Source organism: Manis javanica, chromosome 11 (genome assembly GCF_040802235.1).
Source record: "Manis javanica isolate MJ-LG chromosome 11, MJ_LKY, whole genome shotgun sequence".
NCBI lineage: Eukaryota > Metazoa > Chordata > Mammalia > Pholidota > Manidae > Manis > Manis javanica.
The window spans coordinates 83,078,109-83,094,012 of NC_133166.1; the positions used below are offsets into that span (position 1 = coordinate 83,078,109).

A 15,904-nucleotide genomic window follows, 5' to 3' on the forward strand; every position below is an offset into this window, starting at 1 on the left:
CTACCTTTATTTAACTTAAGGTGACTAAATCAAGATAGTTATGGACAAAAGGGCTACCAGGTCTTAGCTGAGGAGCTTCAGGTTGTTCAAATGTGGAAGTTTATTATTTTTTTAAAATTGAAATATATTTTACAGATAAGATTGTATAAATTTAAGGTGTACAACATGTTGATTTGTTTGTATATTGTAATATAATTTCTATTGTGAAAGCATCTGTCACCTCACATAGTTATTATTTCTTTTTTGCAGTTGGAATAATTAAGATCTAGTCTCTTAGTAAGTTTGATATGATACAATATTGTCTGTATTCACTATACTGCATCTTAGGTTGGTAGGACTTACTTGCTACTACTTGCAAGTCTGTGCCCTTAAACACCTCTTCTATTCCCCACACTCCAGCCCCTGGTAACCACCATTTTGCCCTCTATTTTTATGAGTTTGCTTTTTTAGACTCTATGGTAAGTGAAATTATACAGTATTTGTCTTTCTCCATCTGACTTATCTCACTTGGCATAATGTCCACCATATTGTTGCAAATGGCAGGATTTCCTTTCTTCTCATGGGTGAATAATATTCCATTATGTATTTATGTGTGTGTGTGTATATATGCATACCTGTACACACACACACACACACACACACACCTACCCACCTCCCACCATCCCCCCACATCTTTATTAATTTATTCATGGATGGGTACTTAGGTTGTTCCCATATGTTGGCTATTGTGAATAATGCTGCAGCACACATGGGAATGCAGATCTTTTATTTCTTGTTTTCATCTCTGTTAGGGATATACTCAGAAGTGGAATTGCTGGATTATATGGTCTATCTATTTTTAATTTTTTTGGTGAACTCCATCACATTTTTTCCATAGTGGCTGAACCAGTTTACATTCTTGATTTACATCAAGGAAATATTTTTTTTTATTTGTTTAAGAAATTTTGATTTCTCACCTGGGTGTTTATTAATTAGAAGAGATGGGGTGTTTTATTTTATTTTATTAAAAAATTTTTTTTATTAAGGTATGATTGATATACACTCTTATGAAGGTTTCACATGAAAAAACAATGTGGTTACTACATTTACCCATATAATCCAGTCCCCATCTGTACCCCAATTCAGTCACTGTCCATCAGTGCAGCAAGATGCCACAGATCCACTATGTGCCTTCTCTGTGCTATACTGTTATCCCTGTGATCTCCCACACCATATGTACTAAACATAATAGAGATGGGGTATTTTAACTGTATCCTATGCAAGTTACTAATTTATTGCTTCTTGGTCCCAAATCTGCCCTCTTAATCTGCATAGTGGAAGTTCATGCATTTCATTGCAGTCAGCACGCTATTAAATTGTGCCAGTAGAGGGTGCTGGAGAGACACTACAAGAGAAAGGGACTTCCTAGTTTTTTTATTTTTTATTTTTTTGATTAAATTTTTTTAAAATTTTGGTATTATTATTCTACAATTACATGAGGAATATTATGTTTACTAGACTCCCCCCATCACCAAGTACCTCCCACAAACCCATTACAGTCACTGTCCATCAGTGTAGTAAAATGCTGTAGAATCACTACTTGTCTTCCCTGTGTTGCACAGCCCTCCTTGTGCCCCCCACAACAATATACGTGCTAATCGTAATGCCCCCTTTCTTCACCCCCACCAGCCTCCTTATCCCTCCCTTCCACGCATCCTCCCTAGTCCTTTTCCTTTGGTTACTGTTAGTCCATTCTTGGGTTCTGTGATTCTGCTGCTGTTTTGTTCCTTCAGTTTTTCTTTGTTCTTATATTCCACATATGAGTGAAATCATTTGGTACTTGTCTTTCTCCATCTGGCTTATTTCACTGAGCATAATACCCTCTAGCTCCATCCATGTTGTTGCAAATAGTAGGATTTGTTTTCTTATGGCTGAATAATATTCCATTGTGTATATGTATCACATCTTTATCCATTCATCTACTGATGGACACTTAGGTTGCTTCCATTTCTTGGGTATTGTAAATAGTGCTGTGATAAACATAGGGGTGCATCTGTCTTTTTCAAACTGGGCTACTGCATTCTTAGGGTAATCTCCTGGAAGTGGAATTCCTGGGTCAAAGGGTATTTCTATTTTGAGCTTTTTGAGGAACCTCCATACTGCTTTCCACAATGGTTGAAGTAATTTACATTCCCACCAGCAGTGTAGGAGGGTTTCCCTTTCTCCACAACCTCGCCAACATTTGTTGTTTTTCTTTTGGATGGTGACCATCCTTACTGGTGTGAGGTGATATCTCATTGTGGTTTTAATTTGCATTTCTCTGATGACTAGCGATGTGGAGCATCTTTTCATGTGTCTGTTGGCCATCTGAATTTCTTCTTTGGAGAACTGTCTGTTCAGCTCCGCTGCCCATTTTTTAATTGGGTTATTTGCTTTTTGTTTGTTGAGGTGCGCGAGCTCTTTATATATTTTGGATGCGAACCCTTTATCGGACCTGTCATTTATGAATATTCTCCCATACTACCTTTTGTTCTATTGATGGTGTCCTTTGCTGTACAGAAGCTTTTCAGCTTGATACAGTCCCACTTGTTCATTTTTGCTTTTGTTTCCCTTGCCCGGGGAGATATGTTCATGAAGAAGTCGCTCATGTTTATGTCCAAGAGATTTTTGCCTATGTTTTATTCTAAGAGTTTTATGGTTTCATGACTTACATTCAAGTCTTTGATCCATTTCAAATTTACTTTTGTGTATGGGGTTAGACAGTGATCCAGTTTCATCTCTTACATATAGCTGTCCAGTTTTGCCAGCACCATCTGTTGAAGAGACTGTCATTTCCCCATTGTATGTCCATGGCTCCTTTATCGTATATTAATTGACCATATATGTTTGGGTTACTGTCTGGAGTCTCTATTCTGTTCCACTGGTCTGTGGGTTTGTTCTTGTGCCAGTACCAAACTGTCTTGATTACTGTGGCTTTGTAGTAGAGCTTGAAGTTGGGGAGCGAGATCCCCCCTACTTTATCCTTCCTTCTCAGGATTGCTTTGGCTATTCGGGATCTTACGTGGTTCCATATGAATTTTTGAACTATTTGTTCCAGTTCATTGAAGATGCTGTTGGTAATTTGATAGGGATTGTATCAAATCTGTATATTGCTTTGGACAGGATGGCCATTTTGATGATACTAATTCTTCCTAGCCAAGAGCATGGGATGAGTTTCCATTTGTTAGTGTTCTCTTTAATTTCTCTTAAGAGTGAGTGTCTTATAGTTTTCATGGTATAGGTCTTTCACTTCCTTGGTTAGGTTTATTCCTAGGTATTTTATTCTTTTTGATGGAATTGTGAATGGAATTGTTTTCCTGATTTCTCTTTCTATTAGTTCATTGTTAGTGTATAGGAAAGCCACAGATTTCTGTGTGTTATATTGGTATCTTCTTTCATTTATCTCATGAATGTCTTGTAGTTTCCAGGGTATAGGTCTTTTACTTCCTTCATTAGGTTTATTCCTCGGTATTTTATTCTTTTTGATGCAATTGTGAATGGAATTGTTTTTCTGATTTCTCTTTCTGCTAGTTCATCGTTAGTGTATAGGAATGCCACAGATTTCTGTGTATTAATTTTGTGTCCTGCAGCTTTGGTGAATTCAGGTATTAGATCTAGTAGTTTTGGAGTGGATTCTTTAGGGTTTTTTATGTACAGTACCATGTCATCTGCAAACAGTGACAGTTTAATTTCTTCCCTAGCAATCTGGATGCCCTTTATTTCTTTGTGTTGCCTGATGCTGTGGTGAGGATCTCCGGAACTTTGTTGAATAAAAGTGGAGAGAGAGGGCATCCTTGTCTTTTCCGAACTTAAAGGAAAGGCTTTCAGCTTCTCGCTGTTAAGTATGATGTTGGCTGTGGGTTTGTCATATATAGCCTTTACTATGTTGAGGTACTTGCCCTCTATACCCATTTTGTTGAGAGTTTTTATCATGAATGGACGTTGAATTTTGTCAACTGCTTTTTTGGCATCTATGGAGATGATCATGTGGTTTTTGTCTTTCTTCTTGTTGATGTGCTGTGTGATTTTGATGAATTTTCAGATATTGTACCATCTTAGCATCCTTGGAATAAATTCTATTTGATCATGGTGGATGATCTTTTTGATATATTTCTGATTTTGGTTTGCTAATATTTTGTTGCATATTTTTGCTCTATGTTCATCATGGATATGGGTCTGTAATTTTCTTTTTTTGTGGTGTCTGCCTGGTTTTGTTATTAGAGTGATGCTGGCCTCACAGAATGAGTTTGGAAGTATTCCCTCTTCTACTTTTATGAAAACTTTAAAGAGGATGGGTATTAGGTCTTCACTAAATGTTTGAGAAAATTCAGCGGTGAAGCCATTTGGTCCAGGTGTTTTGTTCTTATGTAGTTTTTTGATTACCAGTTCAATTTTGTTGCTGGTAATTGGTCTATTTAGATTTTCTGTTTCTTTCTGGATCAGCCTTGGAGGTTGTGTTTTTCTAGAATGCTGTCCATTTTGTGTAGGTTATCCAGTTTGGTAGCATATAATTTTTCATAGTCTTCTCTAATAATTCTTTGTAATTCTGTGTAGTGATTTTTCCTTTCTCTTTTCTGATTCTGTTTATGTGTGTAGACTCTCTTTTTTTTCTTGATAAGTCTGGCTAGGCGTTTATCTATTTTGTTTATTTTCTTGAAGATCCAGCTCTTGTTTTCATTGATTCTTTCTATTTTATTCTTTTTGATTTTATTTATTTCTGCTCTAATCTTTATAATGTCCCTCCTTCTGATGAATTTGGGCCTCATTTGTTCTTCTTTTTCTAGTTTTGTTAATTGTGATTTTAGTCTGTTCATATGGGATTGTTCTTCTTTCTTGAGGTAGGCCTATATTGCAATATACTTCCCTTTTAGCACGGCCTTTGCTGCATCCCACAGATTTTGTGGTTTTGAATTATTGTCATTTGTCTCCATATATTGCTTGATCTCTGTTTTTATTTGGTCACTGATCCATTGATTATTTAGGAGCATGTTGTGAAGCCTCCATGTGTCTGTGGGATTTTTTATTTTATTTGTATAATTTATTCCTGGTTTCATTCCTTTGTGGTCTGAGAAACTCATTGGTACAATTTCAATCTTTTGGAATTTACTGAGGCTCTTTTTGTGGCCTAATATATGATCTATTCTTGAAAATGTTCCATGTGCACTTGAGAAGAGTGTGTATTATGCTGCTTTTGGGTATAGAGTTCTGTAGATGTCTGTTAGGTCCATCTGTTGTAATGTGTTGCTCAGTGCCTCTGTCTCCTTACTTATTTTCTGTCTGGTTTATCTGTCCTTTGGAGTAAGTGGAATGTTGAAGTCTCCTAGAATGAATGCATTGCATTCTATTTTCCCTTTTAATTCTATTAGCATTTGTTTCACATATGTAGGTGATCCTGTGTTGGGTGCATAGATATTTATAGTGGTTATGTCTTCTTTTTGCATTGACCCCTTTATCATTATGTAATGTCCATCTTTGTCTCTTGTAACTTTCTGTGTTTTGAAGTCTATTTTGTCTGATACAAGTGCTGCAACTCCTGCTTTCTTCTCTCTATTGCATGAATATCTTTTTCCATCCCTTCACTTTTACTCTGTGTATGTGTTTGGATTTAAAGTGAATCTCTTGTAGGCAGCATATAGATGGGACTTGTTTTTTTATCCATTCAGTGACTCTGTGTCTTGATTGGTACATTCAGACCATTTATATTTATGGTGATTATCAATAGGTATGTACTTATTGCCATTGCAGACTTTAGATTTGTGGTTACCAAAGGTTCAAGGGTAATTCCCTTACTATCTAACAGTCTAATTTAACTCGCTTCCTATGCTATTACAAACACACCCTAAAGGTTCTTTTTTCTTCCTCCTTTTTCTTTTTCTTCCTTCTCCATTCTTTGTTGTGTTATGAATCATATTCTGTACTCTTTATCTATCCCTTGACTGGTTTTTGGGATAGTTGATTTAATTTTGCATTTGCTTAGTAGTTAACTGTTCTACTTTCTTTACTGTGGTTTTATTACCTCTGGTGACAGCTATTAAACTTTAGGTACACTTCCATCTATAGTAGTCCTTCCAAAATACACTGTAGAGATATTCTGTGGGAGGTAAATTCTTTCAGCTTTTGCTGAAATGGAAATTGTTCAATCCCTCCTTCAAATTTAAAGGATAATCTTGTTGGATAAAGTATTCTTCATTTGAGGACCTTCTGCTTCATTGCATTAAATATATCATGCCACTCCCTTCTGGCCTGTAAGGTTTCTGCTGAGAAGTCTGATGATAGCCTGATGGGTTTTCCTTTGTATGTGATCTTATTTCTCTCTATGGCTGGTTTTAATAGTCTGTCCTTATCCTTGATATTTGCCATTTTAGTTATTATCATATGTCTTGGTGTTGTCCTTCTTGGGTCCCTTGTGTTGCACCTCCATGGCCTGAGAGAGTATCTCCTTCCCCAGAAGCTTTCAGCAATTACCTCCTCAATGACACTTTCTATCCCTTTTTCTCTCTCTTTTTCTTCTGGTAGCCCTATAATACGAATATTGTTCCATTTGATTTGTCACACAGTTCTCTCAATAATCTGTCATTCCTAGAGATCCTTTTTCTCTCTGTGCCTCAGCTTCTTTGTATTCCTCTTCCCTAATTTATATTTCATTTACTGTCTCCTCCACCATATCTAATCTGCTTTTAGTACCCTTCATTCTGTTCCTCAATGATCGAATCTCCATCCTAAATTCGTTCCTGAGTTCTTGAATGTTTTTCTGTACCTCCAGGAGCATGTTTATGATTTTTATTTTGAATTATCTTTCAGGAAGATTTATTAATTCAGTCTCACTTGACCCTTTTTCTGGTGTTGAGATTCTGCTTTGAACCAGGTTCCTTTGGCATTTCATATTTGTGTGTGGCACCCTCTAGTGCCCAGAAGCTCTATGCTCTGAAGCTGCTCTGCCCCTGGAGCAATGTAGGGGGTTGCAGGGGAGTGGTGTTGGTGCCTGGGGGGAGGCAAGAGTTGTTTCCTGCCTCCCAGCTGCTATGCCTGTCTCCACTGCCAGAGCAGCAGTTGGCCGAGCACACAGGTATAAGCCTCTGTGGTTTGCATTTTTAGCTGCTGTAGGTGGGGCTTCCCTCTGGCTGGCCTAATGCCTGGGCAGGGTTTGGTGATTTGCTAGTCAGGTGTGGGCTTGCTGGGAGGAAGGTGCAGTAGGCTGTGTATCACAGAGGGGAGCCTTGGAGCAGCATAGCCAACCAGGGTGCTGGAGTGCCTGAACATCATGAAAGTTCTCAACCTACTGGGCAGAGTGCTCCCAGACAATTTTATCTATCTGCCCTTTCTCCTGAGCAGTAAGCTCTGTGCAGTCCTTGCCCCTTTAGCAGCCCTCTTGCTGTTCGAAAGCCTCTCAGACTGCCTGCCTTTCTTTTATTCCATAGCAGCTGGATATGGATCCCTGTTTTCCACTGGAATTTTGGAATTCCACTTTTATTCCATAGCAGCTGGAATTTGCCTGTCTTAGCTTTCCAATTCCCCTAATCACCAGAGCACCATGCTGTGTAGGTTTGTGCTCCCAGAGCAGATCTCCAGAGCCAGGTGTTAAGCAGTCCCAGGCCTACACTCCCTCTCTGCTCTGTTTCTTTTCCTTCTGCCTGTGAGCTGGGTTGGGGGAAGGGGTTGGGTTCTGCCGGGCCACTGCTTTGGTACATTACCCTGTTCCGTGAGGTTTATTCTTTTCTCCATGTGTATGCAGTCTGGCACAGCCCTCTTTCCTGTTGCTCTTTCAGGATTAGTTGTATTAATTATATTTTCATAGTATATGTGGTTTTAGGAGGAGGCCTCTGTCTCACCTCTCACGCTGCCATATTTAATCCCCTTCTTGCCTGGTTTTTTATCTGTTCACTCTGATAAATCATAGGTATAAGTACAACTACATGCTGAGTTCTAAGTCCTCATAGTAAATCACTGAATCTGAAGTGGTCTTGGGGACCCCAACACAAGAGCACTTTGTTGTGAGTAGTTTTTTTACCCAGGAATCACATTTAAAAATCACTCTTTCCTTGGTGTGTGCATGTTTGTAGCTTTTATTGATTACACAGAGTTATTTCTTTAGCTGAAGGTCTCTTATGAGGACATAGGATAGCTTTTTTGGATCTTGTCTTCAGAGGAGCAGTAGCATTTGTGAGATGAGGTTATGAGCTAATGACTAATAAATACATTTTTGGGTTTACAGATCTGCAAACATCAATTGAAGAGTTCTTTGGTTACCAAAAATTAATCATTTCTTGATGTGCTTCAAGTAAAACCTTATCCACACTCCTGTTTCCTTCTCCTCCCTACCTCCATTAGTAATATTGAGAGGGTGCCCAGAACTCCACATTCCTCTGGTAAGGCTGCCCCTGGACTTGTGCAGCTTACCTGTCCAAAACGGAAGGAAGCAGGGTACTCCAGAGCTCTGTGTGATCTTGCCAAGATCTGTCTTCCTACCCTCAAGCGTCAGCCTCACTGCAGTTAGCTATTTCTATTTCTTCGAGGCCTTGTAAGGTGTTTAGGACTCCTGGGTTTTCCATTAATACTCCGATCTTAATCCACATGACTCTGCATATCCCCTTATCTGACTCCCATCTTTCCCTTTGCCTGACTTCCTAAAGTATTCCAGTCTTCACTCTTGACTCATTCCATCATCAGCACAATTCCTTTCTTTCCTTTTACATCCTTTTATTTCTGAATGTTAGCTTCACTTTATACCACCTCTCTTACACCTGAGCTGCTTCGTTTACAGCCCTTTCAAATGATGGCTGTTTTCTCTCTTCCTACCCCTTATTCCTCCAGCAGGAGGTGCATATCCTTCTTGCACATCCTTGCTTTTTCTAGACCATTGTTACTTGTTCTTTTAAAACTCCCAGCTTCAAAGTTGACGCCATCACATTTTACTGTCTGCTAGCCTCTCTAGTTGGAGTTAATCTGCAGATCCTTGGGATTCACGTCATTCTTTAAAGATTTTAACTCCTGGCTTCCTGTCACTCTAATTATTAGGCTTGTCTTTATTTTTGGCAGTTTCAATATCTATGTAGGTTTTTCTAATAACCTAGTCTCTTATTTCTTGACCTTTTCTTGTCCTGAGATCATATCCTCCCACCTCCCTCAACCACTGACTTCTGTGGGCATCTCTGGAATTTCTTGTTGCCAGTAACTATACTCCCTTCATAATCTCAGTTTCAGGTATCTCACTATCTTGTATCTAATTCACTGATATTTTCTTAATTGTATTAATTCTTTAATCTCAGTGAGACTTATAATCTATGGTTCTATCATGTCTTCTGTCTCTCACCCACTCACTTCATGTGTTATGTGTTATTGTCCCCTTCCCAATTTAGATTCCATTATCTGTCTTTGTTAATTATCCCTTTATATGCTACCACAACTTGCCCTCTTTCCATCTTCCTGCTCATCTGGCATATTCCCATCTCTAGTTAATTCCAGCTAGCTTCTCCTTTGCGCTGACATTTGTTATGAATGAATGCAGCTGGGGAGAACTGCCACCCTTCCCACCTCACCCCCAGCCTTAAACCATAGTGGTTGGCTTCACTTAAGGTCATGAACATAACCTCAGGTATACCTCAGTATTGCTGGCATTCCTGTTTCATTTTACTAGACAACCTGTTTGTTTCTTTCCTGGACTATTTCACACATTCTTTTTAAACCTCCCTCATGTTTTTCTACCCATGTTTACCCTGTCAGTGATCTTTTTTTATTTAAAAAGGTAGAAGCAGTAAGAATATAAATTTAGATATTCCCATCACCTTGTCTACCCATCCGTCTCCTGTGTACCATGTATTCTGCCTCTTCTCTTAGTTCCTGGATGAAATGTCCATGCTCTTATGGCCAGCTTTCTCCTGGCATACTAGGTTTTCTTCCAGGTTGCCTTCTTAATGGCATTTTTCTAGCAGTCTTTTCTCTGCCATACTCTTTCTTAAGTTGCTACATCCAGTCTCATGACTTTAAATATATCTATAAATAAATGACTTCCAAATTTTTAGTCTCTGGCCTGAGCTCTCCTGTAAACTCCAAATTCATTTACACAACAACTTCAGATCTTCATTTGGCATCTCAAAATTAATGTGTTCAAAACTCAAACTCTTTGATTCCTGACCCTGTCCAAACTGGTCCTTCCCATAGTCTCCTCTAGTCTTATTAACTTGTAGGTTGATCCTTCCAGTTACCCAGGCTGGAAAACTGGCCTGGGTAATCATTCTTTAAATATTTTAACTCCTGACTTCCTGTCACTCAAATTATTAGGCTTGTCTTAATTTTTGGCAGTTTCAATATGTAGGTTTTTCTTGACACTATAATACCTATCTAGTGATCCTTGACTCCTTTCTTTCTCACTGTGCATTCAACTCATCAGTCAGTCATATCAGCTCCTCTTCCAACTATATAAAGAAAGATAAAAAATTCTAGAGGAATGGAGTGAAGGAAAAATATATGAATAGACATAGGAGAAAGTATAGAGAAAATAAAGAATAATTAGAAGAAAAAATAAAGAAGTGAAATTACAACTTGGAGAAAGAAAAATTTTGAAGCAGGAACCCCAGGTAGGATCAATAGTATTCTTATTTTGCCAAAAAATCAGTGAAGTTTGTACTTTAAATTTTCTTATAAAATTAAATTTGTAATTTTTTGCTGTTCATCTCAACTTTACCTGCATTTCATTTACCTTTGTGAATCAGAACCTTGTTAATCATCAGTGGGTATAGAAGGAAAATGTTATTACTGTTATTTTTTAATGTTTTGGATATTTTTGAGTTGCGTTTACAAGTATATTCAATTTTAAAAGTGCTTGTAGTTTGGCTTTTAATTATTTTGATTCTTAAACCTAGTATATGCAAAAGCCCAAGTAATGTATCACTATCCAGATTTCCTGTATATGTAGTCCTGTTGAATAGTAAAGCAAAATAATTTTACTAAATGTTTTTAGCAGTGATTAAGCCAGATGTTAGATTTTAAAATTTATTGGTTTGATTGTTGTGATTATTTTTAAGATTGTATTTTTACCTGACCATAGCTAAATTCTTATTTTGTATTTGAAGATAGTAAAAATATTCATATTTTAATTGTGGTTCTGCATTATGAATTTTGATCTGTTATTAATGTGGGAGTTTGTGGGAACATTATTGCCCAAGGATGGTATGGGGGTTGTTGTAGGTTCTTGAAGTTTATTGGTTGATAATTAGAAAAAAAAGTGGACCTAAAAATATTACCTCTTCTTTGGTAGCTGCCTTGTAGGTTGAATTCTGTGCACTGGTAGGAGATCTAAGACAATCCTAAACACCTACTTTCAATTATTTCTTTCCTCGTAATTAGTCCTCATAGTTCAGGAAATTTTGGGGGAACAAATAAAATTTCCTTCCTGATGAATGAAAAGAAGGGAATACCAGTTTTTTAAATCTTTCTTCCTGATAACAATCCTAATGGAAAGATGTCTTCTATTACTCGTGGCACTGAAGGTAGTAGAGTGAAGTTTTTAAGATCAACAACTAAGGAGTTGCTCCTGTGGGTTTGAGTCCTCGCTCTGCAGTGACTTTGACCAAGTTATTTAACCTCTCTGTGCTTTAGTTTCTAATTTGTCAATTGTGAATACTACTTACCTTTTAAGAATATTGGAAGGTTAAAATTAGATAATGCCTGTAAAGTATTTGGAATAGTCCCTGACAGAATAAATGCTTGCTGTTTATTAATGGTACCATTACTACTACCACATTCAGGGTTTTTACTAGACTGTTGATGTTTTGTGACTGGTAAGCAGAAATCAGAGTAGACTGCCACCATAAGAAGGCAAAACCTTGGCTAGACTTTTTAGAACCTGTGTATATACAGGCAGTCCTTGCTTTGCAGTTTTGAAATGCATGAATTTATGTTACTGTGGTTTAGTTATATAACACCAATTCCCCAGCCACATGGTTCAAATTTTTGTTACTATGGTGTACTAATTGTGATTAATTGCACAAAGTAAAGACTTCACTGTGAATCTTCAGTCTAAGGTTACTACATAAATACACGATGAGTGACCAGTTGCATCACTTCTTTCAGAGTCTCTTGATGAATTTTACTAACAGTGCATCTGTTATTTAGGCCACTCACAGACAGCAAAGTATGTTGTTGTGTTGTCCCCTTGTTTCTCAGTGAATAAATAACCTGTGTAATGTTTCACAAAAATGGATAGTTGAAAGCTGGCCAACAAAGATAAAAGTGCAGCAAAGAAATGAAAGGCAGTAATGTTGTAAGTGAAATTGCATGTGATCCTAGGGGATTTGAAAATGGTGACAGCAAAATGAAAGTAGGATGAATGAAGCTTGATATGAGCCATATGAAATAGTAAAGCAATGGTGTCAGCTATTGAAAGAGTCTGATGAATACAAAAAACACAATAAAGTCACTTCATCATCTTTTAGTTTAAGTTTCAGTAGGAATAGAAAGCTGCTTATGGTTGAAATGGAGCATTTTACTTCTGCTTTGGGTTAAAGACTGCAGGAGAAAAACAAAATTCCAGTGAGTTTTGCTAGTGTTCAAGGCAGAGTTTTGAAGTTTAGTTGCAATATTGAAAGGAAGTGATAATTACAAGAGGACTGGAGATCATGCAGTTTGTTTACCTGAGTTATGGAAGCAATATGACATAAAAGCACGTAATTGAAAACGTTTACTCATTATGCCAGGAAGCAAAGATTAATAGTATGCATGTAGTGTGGCAAAACTTTTACTACAGTACACGAGTAACTATGTAGGATTTGAAGAGGACATCAGTGGAGTTACAGAAGAAATAGTTGCCTGTGGGAGTTTTGACAATGCCACTATTCAGTGGGCTCCAGATATGCAGCCACAGAGGAACTTAGTGAAGATGGATTTATTAGCATAAACAGAGTGGTTGTGATGAAAAGGATGCATGTCCCAAAGGAAGCAATGCCAACAAAACCTTCATGTTAAAGGAACTCCCACTTTTTCACAACACTGAAGTGCAAAGGATAAAATACTGGAAGCTGACTTAAACTTAGAAAGGAGTGTGACAGTTTGCCAAAGCATAGGTAAAATGCTTACTCAGTATTGTAAATTATACAGGAAGAAAAGCTCTGTTCAAACTATTCTTAATTGCTTCCAAGGAAATAACATACTTTAATTTCCAGTGTTTCTAAGTGCTTTAAATGACAAGCTATTAAATAAATTATACTTTTTCATTTCCCTATATTTATATCTGACAGTAAGCGAGTTTTTAAAGTTTTGACAAAAATGTTCAAAGGTTGCAGAACAATCATAATTTTCTCCATTGATTATAAGGTCATTTTGCACAATTTGAGTTTGTATGCTTCTACACACTGTGCATAGTGTATCTCTTGCACTCTTTCTGTATCTCTTTCTCTACTTGATCTCTTTAGGAAGAAAAAACAGTTGCAAGAACTCTCATGTAGAAGACTTTTCCAACCATGTTTTCTTTTGACTTCTTTAGGGTCAAAGGTGTAACTGATTGGTATAACAATTTTTGTGAAATTTAGTTTTTAGTGTTTTTTATATTGTTCTGAAAAACTATGATTGAGTTACAGCTTTTCTTTATTGTAGTTCTGTTTAGCCCCTTCTGTCATACATGTCACTTTTGCAATTGTTAACAAAATTTTCATCTAGTAAGAGACTACAGTGTCCTTTAACTGATACTGGTCAGATGCTTGCCTCCTTTTCCTTGCCTCCTTTCTTAATTTTTATACATAGTTTTCATGGTGGTATATAGCATCATAATGATTTGATGAACTAAAAGCAAAGATAAAAAAATTAGTTTCCTATTGCAGGCCATTAACATATCATCTTTATTTTTCTCATTTTTCCATAAATTAAGTCTAAAGCAGTGCTAGATGTGCTGTGTTTTTGGTGTTTATATGGGTGCTAATCTGGTTAAAGCTATTTAAATCTCTGTTTTGGGCAAAAACTCATCTATTATAGAAGGCTGAAGTTTCTCTTCTTAATAGTAGTTGCAATTGTAATAATTTATAATTGACAAGTGCTCTGTAGTTTACAATGTACTTTCACCATGAGTTTTTTCATTTGCTTTACATTAACATAGTGAACATGTCAGTGGTTCATATTTGTATATGAGAAATGTAGAAAATGAGACTTTGAAGTGTGTGACTTACCCAGGATCACACAGAGAATTTATAATTTTTTTTTTACTGATAGGCTAGGGAGGTGGCAGAGTATTATGTGTGAAAGATGATTCAGTTTTGGAGTCCTAGGTATATGCACACATTCCAAGTCCTTTAACTTAATAATATGTGGTTTGGACAAATCACTCCTACTTTCTGAAAACCAGTTTTATTATTTGTCTTATGAAAGCTTTTTTAAAATGTCTATGCAATAATATAGTAATGCCTCACTTATAGGTATTTAATAAACAGTTGCTATAATTAATATAATAATAATTATTAGTATAATATCTCATTTGCTGAAAGTTTGATTTCAAATTTTGGGTTAGGTCAGTTTTTACTTTATTATAAATAATGTTGGGTGTGTCTCCTTTCTGTATTATTTTAACATTCTGTACTTATTATAGAACTTACCATATCAGGTTGTAAACTGCCTGTTTACTTATTTTCTTCTCCCAATAGACTGTGAGCTGCTTGAGAAAGTAGGTGTGATAGCTGTATGCTTTCTGCATTATTTATAGAGTTAGTGAGAGAGGTTGAATGCTTTGAACTCCCTAGTGAAACACTTAATATTCATATTAAGTGTTTGTGGTACTAATAATATCTATCTAATTACTGACACATTATTCCTAATAGACCTTGCTTTTCTCCATAGGAAACCTGACATGCTTGAATGAAATATAATTTTGGAAATGACTAATACATCTTGATAAAAAAAAATTAGGCAATGTTAGTGCTGAATGAACTCCTTGGAATTCATATATTATTACACCTCTTTCATTTTCTATAAAAGGAAGCAGAGGCCCAAGGGGGCTAGGTGCTTTCTGTAAGGTAACACTGCTTATTGGTGGACTTTTTTATTTATAACTCAGGAAAACAGCAGTGCATCAAAGATCATCAAAGGTGATATATGTTGCCATATAAAGAAAACCTAAACTTCTGCGGCTCCTAAGTATAACTTAGGAAAATTATGTTAAGGAAATATAAAATTGTATCATTTACCTGCAAGTGCTTGATAAGCAAATGATATAAAACTTGAAAAATTTTTAAAAAGAGTAAAAAGAAAGGTGGGAGGATGAATACTCAGATGCTAGGATTGTTTCCTAAGGGAGCAGAGATTGGAGAGAGAAAGGAGAAATTATTTTTTCTTTATCCATATTGGTATTCATTACCTTTTTACAATGAATATATTATTATTTTGTAATTTAAAACCCTATAATATAGAAAATTGTTTTAAAACCATTAGAGATACAAACTGAAGCAAAATTTGTAGGGAATGTGAGATAAGTCTTTAGTCCACATTGACCTGACCTTTTAGGTGGAGGGACCAAATTTTATATCTGAAAAAGAATTTAACTCTTTTATTCTTGATTAGCAAGAATTTAAGGCTACAGTAGAAGAAATAGCACAATGAATTGCATGATTAATTAACTTTTAATTTGTACAGTCTTTATTATAGGAATTCATAGTAGAGGGATCATGGCCATGTTTAGCCATGTTCAACTTCTCTTGACTTTCTATTTCTTACGTAAAGCTGATATAAAAATGTTAGATTTAGTTGAATTTTTGAGCTTATGAAAATCATTTGCAAATGAAGTGGTGGTGTTGGTGGAATTCCTAAAGCTTCTCTAGCACCAGGAAGCATGGAATGAATGAATTAATTAATTAATAGTTAATAGTGTAAAGTATGTTGGATAATATCGTGGATATGTGTCTTTCATTAA

General features: G+C 36.4%; 1 protein-coding gene across 6 annotated transcripts in view; it reads left to right on the forward strand.

Moving 5' to 3' along the window:
• The window catches only part of RABGAP1L (RAB GTPase activating protein 1 like), a 685,104-nt gene that overhangs the window by 76,673 nt on the left and 592,527 nt on the right, over positions 1 to 15,904 (forward strand). The gene's annotated exons all lie outside the window — the stretch shown is intronic.